This window comes from Falco rusticolus, chromosome 1, assembly GCF_015220075.1.
Source record: "Falco rusticolus isolate bFalRus1 chromosome 1, bFalRus1.pri, whole genome shotgun sequence".
NCBI classification, from domain to species: domain Eukaryota; kingdom Metazoa; phylum Chordata; class Aves; order Falconiformes; family Falconidae; genus Falco; species Falco rusticolus.
The window spans coordinates 101,896,628-101,904,752 of record NC_051187.1 but is presented as its reverse complement, the minus strand read 5'-3'; positions in this window follow the sequence as shown (position 1 = coordinate 101,904,752).

Genomic DNA, 8,125 nt, shown 5'->3' with positions numbered 1-8,125 from the left:
GAAAAACGCTGAATTTCAAGCCAATCTGAAATTGGTTTTTCAGTGGCCTGTTTTCTAAAGAATCCCTCTAGCTTACTCTTCTGCCCTCTCTGTGTCCTGCTGATGATATTGGGTAGTTGACGGAACTGAACGTGTTGTTGGCAGTTGGACTTCGAGACAGTTGGAGCAAGTGGTTTGCGAAGGGTTGATGCAGGTTACAAGCACTTTGTGCACCAGCACATGCTTTTGTCCAGAAAAGGAACTTCACTAACGAAGCAGCTCCGCAGGGTGGAAGGCTAATGGGAAGTTGTCAGGGGCCACAAGCTCAGCAAAGCTAGGAGAAAGGCAACTCCGGCGGGGGGAGATCGCGACCGCCGGCTCAAGGAACCCCCCAGACCCAAAAGAAGTGGGGACTGAGCATACGAACTAATTAACATGAGAAGCAAGAGAATTATTTACCAGATGGGAAAGGGAATATGAAGCAATGCAGGAGTTTGGTAACTTGTAACCAGTGAGGGCTGGTGTCTTTACTGAACTGTACGAACAGTGTAAAGCTGTGACTGTTGGGGAGCCGGGCGTTTGTGGGTTAACACCGAGCGCCCTGTTTGTGCAACCGGAATAAAGAAATAAGGCACAACTCGGTGCGGTGTGCGAGGCAGTGCTGCATGCTGGGTGATGAACCCGCTTACGGGACAATACTACTTAGTAGCAAGTTTAAGGGAAAATGGTGTGCTGACATTTGTTGGTGTAATTTTTAGCACAGTCTCCTTGCATATTCCTGTATCCTGCGTGTACTGAGGCTATTTGAAGTCAAGCACTCTGAAAATTTCAAGGCGGGGGGGGGGGGGGGGGGGGGGGGGGGGGGGGGGTGCGGGGGAATCACAGGCATATAATATAATGGGGAAGACAACCATTGACAGCAACCTCAGTGGTAATCACATTTATCAAAATGTTATTTATGTTTTTCCTCCAAACACTTCCTTCTCTAAACACCTCCCTTCAGCAAGCTGAAAAGAATACTTGCCCCTCTTGCTGTTTTGTATGCCATTTTGGGTAATTCACTGAGAATTAAGCAAACTTATCGTATTTTTTCCTTCTTTTCAACTAAATAGCAGGCATTTTTTGTTGCCAGGAGCAACATAATCAATTTTATTGCAGAGCCCAAACATGGTGAAGAATGAACCTGCACATATCATTCAAAGTGCTTTAAGAAAGCATTCCCTGAGGTGGCAGCATTATTATCTTCTGGGGTGTAATTAAGTACGAGCTCTTCATTTTTCCTTCATTGCAACACAACCAGTGAAAGTAACAGAGGATTAAAGGGTCGGTGTCATAAGAGAAGGTTTCAAAGATTTTGTGATGATTCCATCAATGTTTCCATTTTCATGTGGTCACCAGTCTCGTGTCACTGCTTTCTCAACTGATGTGATCACTTCAACCAAAAGACCACAACTATCCAAAGCACACCCTCAGAAATTATTCAGCTCCACTGAACCGGAGAAGTTACTTGGATTGAAATGGGCTAAATCCAGGTTTAGGGATTTTTTTGTTGTTTTGAGGTTAGGGGTTGTGTCTTTTTGTTGGGTAACTAGTTCATTTTTTAAGAGACTTTAAGAGGCTCTATTTCCAAATGTAACAAATTTTTACATACTTATTTTGAAATGGCTCATTTCTCAGTTTAGTTCCCAGGGAAATCTTTGCTATCAGGCTTAAAGTGTAAGGATGGGAGGACTTTGTTTTCACAGCTTCTTTGAGGGGTCCCTCTGGGAAGCAAAAAATTAATTTTAGTTAACAATTCCCTAAAACGAAACATGCATTTTACTGCTCATGAGCTGCTCAGCTTGAGCTGAAAATACTGGTTTAAGTTTTCAAATTGAAAAAACAACCCACTTTTTTTTTTCCCCAGTCTTCTGATCATGCTCCCTGAGGAGCCCCACATATTTCTACCCACCAGTGCAAAGTAGTACTACCTAGAAAGTATCATGACAGTGACAGCATCTTGCTGGCTCTACATCCTTTCTCCCATGCTTAGATAACACCCTGGAACAACCATCTACTGTTACAGGATATGCTGTACCGTGCCTGTGCAAGGTACTGGCAAAGTTTAAATCCTGTTGCCAAGTGTTAGAGCCACGCAGGCAGCGGCAGCCAGCTACACATTCAGTATAATTATACTCCAATTAACATGCAAACCACAGAACCCAGATCTGCTCCAGCAAACCTACCTGCTTCTGGCAAACAAGCAGAAGCTGAGAGCCCACAGCCAGGGGATCCACACTATCTTCTGAATGAAGAGATGGTCCTGATGTTTTTACTGATCCAAGGGCAAAAACCTGCAGGAAGCCTGTAAGATACAGAGCATTTTCAGCTGCTGGTAAGGTCAAGAGATGCTCTTTATGCCTTTCAGCAGTTGTAATTACCGCAAAGGCTTATCAGCTGAACCGCTATGTGCGGGTGGAAGGAGTCACCAGCTGTAACCTTTATTCAGGATCAGGTCTGCCACCAAGCCTGGGGGCTCTCCCTGCTCAGTGGGGGTAAGGACAAACTGCTTGAACAATTTGGTGCCATCCTCAAAGTGAAGCTCCTTTTGCTTTTATATGTTAGGTATAAAATAGCAGAACCCATCAGCCCACCACCAGGCAGTCAATTTGTGCAATTTTTGAAATGGTTGTGTGTCTGAGAGCCACACAAAGGTCACAGTGTGGCAGCGGCTACAATCCCATTAGCTATCTCAGAAATCATTAGCTGGCATTTGAATCTGAGGAATGGATAAACAATTACCAAACAAACGTATGTCAAAGCCAATCCTTTATATTTGCTAAGGAAATGTCTGAGCGATACAAACACATTCCTTTGCAGCTATTAAGTGTGTGTTTCTGCTCTTGTTGTCATCAATGTGCACAGATGAAGGAGAACCTCTAACTCTGTTGAGGGGAAAAAGACAGACCTAAAGACTCCAGAATGTTAAAATTAGGTGACGATGCAGGAAGACAGGTAAGAAAATACTGACCATTATTTGCTATAGGTCATCATTTTAAATGCAAATGTTAACATCTCAAAAGGTATTAAAGAAATGAGTGCACAACAGCATGTGGTGTGTGCCACAATGCAGGTGACAAAACTGAGTTGAGATCCTTCATGACACAAGTTGAACAATGGGACACTTGTATTTCTTACATATTCAGGTATTATTTACGAGGGAATATAGACAGGAAACAGTTCAAAGCTAGAGAAACACACATGGAAATTCAAGGAAATAAAACATCTGATAGATACAACACATATTCTGCACAAAATTGTAGCAGGATGTTGAAACCTCCAGCAAATCTTCCCAAAGACTGAAAAGCCACGGCATTGGCTGTCTGAGGGCAGAGATGATTATATGTTTGTACCTCACAACAGAGCAGGATCCACAAGAGGAGTCTTATGTGCTAGGGAATAGAGGGAATAGCAGCCTATCACAGCTAGGGAATGTTATGAAACATAATATTGGTACAGGAAAAAAAGTTAACATAATAATAAATATCGGAGCAGTTAGCAGCAGTATATACCCTCTGAGTGCAGACACTAGTAGGTAGCAGTGACTTGACATTTTTCTAGCACTCTCTTACACATCAAAACATAACTCATTCCTAATCAAAGCACTGGAAGAGACACCTGACTTGTGAGGAAACACCCCAGCCCCTTAGGAGATTGCCTGTGTGAAACAGTTTCTAGGCAATGTGAAGAGTTGACCTAAGACTTGTACCTGGGTCATACCCTCCAAACTCATTTTTGCACAGTTACAAGAAGTCCTTACTTGTTGAAATGAAAGAGACATTGTCTCCTGTTTAATTGTCTTGTAGCTTTTCTGGGCCTGCCGCCAGTGAACTACACGCTCCCGCTACAGATGCCAAGCCAAATACCTGCAGTGGAAACGCAAGCAGCCCAACAAAGCAAGGGAATCACTTCCTGCATTTATTGAATTAGCAACGGGATAACATGAAGAAGATTAAGTCACATGGCTAGTAGTACTCTGTATGCATTTCCTTAGGGCTTGCCTAACCTGGGACAGCTTTCCGTGCTCCGGCAACCCTCAGGCCCACGCTGAGGACACCAGAGGACCTCAGAGTATCTTCACACTGCAAAGGGCCCAGGCAAGGAGGGTAACTTGAATAGTGACTTCAACGAGGCAAATACAAATGCTTTGGTGAGTTCTGTCATAGCTACACTGACACCACTGCTCATGATAACTAATTTAAATGTAACTGAAGAACATTGGTACCACCTGCAACCAAGGCATGGCACACTTATCTATAATGAAAGAGATATGGCAGCAGCCAGGGAAGAACTCAGCTTTCTAAATTCTGGCTGATGTGATGCTATCTGTTCCCTGACTTTTCCTTACTTTCAAAAGGAAATGTGTCAAAGGCAGTAAGGGAAACAGAGGAAAGGGGAGTCCAGGCAAGTTCATCTGCAGCTCAACCTTGTTGCTGTTGTCACCTGGACTGAAAAGAGCCTACCCACATTCACATGGAAGGTAGCTAGAGGTGACCTGCAAGTCTGCAGGTACAAAGTCTTGCTCAGGCAGATGGCCTTGACTTCTGAAATACTCCCAGGAATGCCCATTTCCCTTGTGCCAGGCCCGTTTGCACGAGCGCTGACTCACAGGCTCAAGCCTTGTAATGCCTATGGCACCTCAGCATGCTCACAGCCCCCAGACCGCTACTCGGCTCAGCTCATGCCTCTGCTGGAGAGGTGGCGGCCGAGCCTCACACACTGCTGCTCCTCGTCCGAAACAGCCTCACGCTTCAGACCCCATGGGACGCCTTCTGGAATTTCCTCAGCAGTAACCACTGTGGAATGCGTCATACAGTTCAGATATTGTGAACAGTCATCCAAGCATGTCCTTACTCATGTGTACCGTCCAAGAGCAACACATAATCTGACTGTGTATGAGTGACAATTTCTTACTCAACAGATCTGCTCTCCTCATTTTTTCGGAGCTGGATCTGCTAACGACCTGCACTAGATTATCTGTGCATCTTCCTAACTGTTTATTGCCTCAGTTTCTACAGCTGGGCAAATCCTTCTTCCTGGTAATACAGAGTCAGCCTCAGTTTTGCTGTTCAGTTTGTGAGGGCTATGTTTAGGAGAAAACTAGTTATGGACATGCAGAGGTCTGCGAGAGTAGAATAAGGCACCTGATTCCCATAGATTAAGGTCACTCAAGTGTGTGTATTCCTATCAACATACTAACGCACATATGCAAATACAATCTTCATTCATTAGTGTTGTCCTGCAAAGAACAGAGCACTTCTGTGGGACAGCCACACAGGGAACTCACAGTGGTGCTACAGCCTGGAAGGAATGGTGGCTCCATCTCTACAACCTCAAGGGATTCCCGGGAAGGTTTTGAAATTTTCTGCTTAGTGGTTGCCCCTAAGCACCTGTAGGCAAGTGTCCATTCTTACAGCTGTGTTTCTTATGGGTTTTTTAAGGAATCTCTCCAGTTTTCAAGAAAAGCGTACCCCTGCCTCTCCCTGGCTTCAACCTCTTCAGCTGCCACTCTAATGGCTTCAAAAAATCCATAGAACACTACGCACCAGGGTCTACTACTGCTACCACTATTACTCGTTAGAAGGGAGAGTCAGGCTGCAAAAATAGAGCCTGGAAGAGCATCTCTGCTACAAAGTTTTGTCTGGAAGATGGAAGTTCAAGTTACATGATGCATCAGCTTTATGCAGAATTTCATATACACATCAGTGGAGAATTCATTTGCATTAAAAATAATTAATTAGTTTTCAACTAAAAAAAAATAGAGAGATGGCATAAGATGGCAGGAAGGTAACAGGCCCAGATTTAAAGATGTATGCTTCTTCCAGTCTACTCAGTGTAACACCCTCTGGACTCCTGCACAACCACTATGTCTTCTAGTAGACTACAGTCCACAGCTGCCTCTCTTGCAACCTCTCCATTTGTCCCCAAGGCCATATAAGCCATCCCACATTTGGCCAGCGTTTTCCACAATCTGATCACACCTAAACAGCTGGACAACAGATGATGCAGGAGGTAGTGAACACCAAGCTAGGTGCTGGCTGCAAGAAGGAACATCTGGCTTGGCCAGCTGGTGAGGCAGAAAGAGCACAGCTTATGCTGCAGATTTTCCCTCAATGGCAGTGCTGGTCCGGTGCTGTGTCTCCCTCCATCCAACACTGGCTCTCCACAAACTTGTACTAGCCTGGTTGATAACCCTTGAAAGCCCTTTGTCAAATCTTTCTGAAGTTGGCCAAATGATACAAACTTTACTGGCAGAGTGAAACTGTGAGGGGAATGATGGAGCAGAATGGAGATCTTGATCATGTAATTTCCTTTTAAGACCAAGCTACAAGCCAACAGCTTCCAAGGATATCATTACCAAACTGCAATTGCAAAGGGGTGCAAATTAGTCATGAGATATTTCCCGATTACATGGGGCAATCACCATTTGCTTATGACATATAATCTTCCCTCACAGCTGACCTCCTGAGGGGCGAAGCCAGCAGCCCTATGAACGACCTGATCTGTAGATGACAAAGCTCAGGAACGACAGTCATGCTACATCTTACCTGTTTTGAGTCCTGACTTGGTTTTGTTTTCAGACAGTAAATCTTCTGATAGGATTACTGTACTGTGATCCTTGTGATTTCAAAAAGCACTTTCTTTTGCTTTCCATCTTGATAAGCCTGGCAGTATAGTTTTACCTACAGTTAATTCCTGTTCTGTCCTGTTAATGTCACTATAATAAATTATTACTTGGCTTGTCTCTAAAAAGAAGTAAATATAATCTAAATACTTCAATTGCAAGAAGCTACCTCTGTGCTGACTGTCTTCTTATAAGGAAACAATATCAATTTTCCCCTGAAAGTCAAGTCAAGCCAGTTTACAACAGTCACTATAACATGCTTGGTTTCAAGCCAATTCTAATAATGATTCATGAGCATATCTCTTCTTCCCAAAAGAGGAATGCTTCCCTGAAACCTGACCAGTTTTATCTGAGTTTGCATTAGCGCTTAAAGTTTCAGATGCCTATTCTACAGCAAATAAATCTTTAAGTAAAAAAAGATCAGAAGGTTATAGGGGGAGGGAGATATAAGAACACCTTTGCAAATCTCACATTCCGGCAGAGCCAGAATTTTACATGTCATAAAGCAAAGCAACACATGACAAGTGGTACAAAAACTCCTGACCTAGAAGCTTTAGGGATACAAAAGGCATTCCAGTTTTTGGGACAAGACACATAACAGCCTGACCCTGGAACAATTTGATTTGCTGAATTCTGCTCATGTTCACAAGCATCTGTGGAAAAGAGAAAAAGGATCAGCTGCAAAAAAAAATGGCGTGCAAAATTGTATTTCATATCAAAACCAATTACAAAATCGCTTTGACCATAATTGAACTAAACCCAGGTGTAAATAAAGCTCAAAAAAATGGCACCTAGTTTTCTTTAAAAGCTCCCAGAAAAGTGCTTTTTTGCAGGTTTGTTTTTGTAGCAGAAGTTAGCAAAGTGCCTTGGCAGTCACGGGGACAAAGGGAGTGACTACTCTATGCAGAGGAGTAGAATAGAAGGCTTGTATTCGCGAAGCGTAGGTATGGAAATTTGAGCGTCTCCTAATTACAGGGAAAACAGATTTGCAGTTTTCCAAAGGCAGCTGAAGAACGGGATGCCCAGGGAAGCAATCCCCCGCTGAGCGGGTGTGCTTGCCCGGGGGAGCCCAAACCCACCCCAGTTCAGCACGCCGCGCATAGACTGCCCGAGAGCAAACCGAGGTCCGCCACAAAAAAAGCCTCAGCTCCTTCCAGAGAGCGGGCTGAGCCTCCTCCGGGTCCCACGGGGACCGTGAGCGGGGCCGGGGCCCGGGCAGCGCCGTGCTTCTCCCGTCCCGTACCGGGAAGCGCCGCCGCGCCAGGAGCCCGTAGCGGGACCGAGCGACGCGCGTCCCGCCGGGGACCGGGGTGGGCAGGGGACAACGGGGCCCCCAGTGCGCCCCGGCCGGGCCGCCCCCCCGGCCCGAGGCGCAGGAGAGGGAGCGCTGCCAGGTACCCCCCGGCTCCGCTCCGCGCCTGGGAAATTCCCCGACGGCTCCCGGCGGGGGATAAAAGCCCCGGCGGCGCACGGGACGGCCCA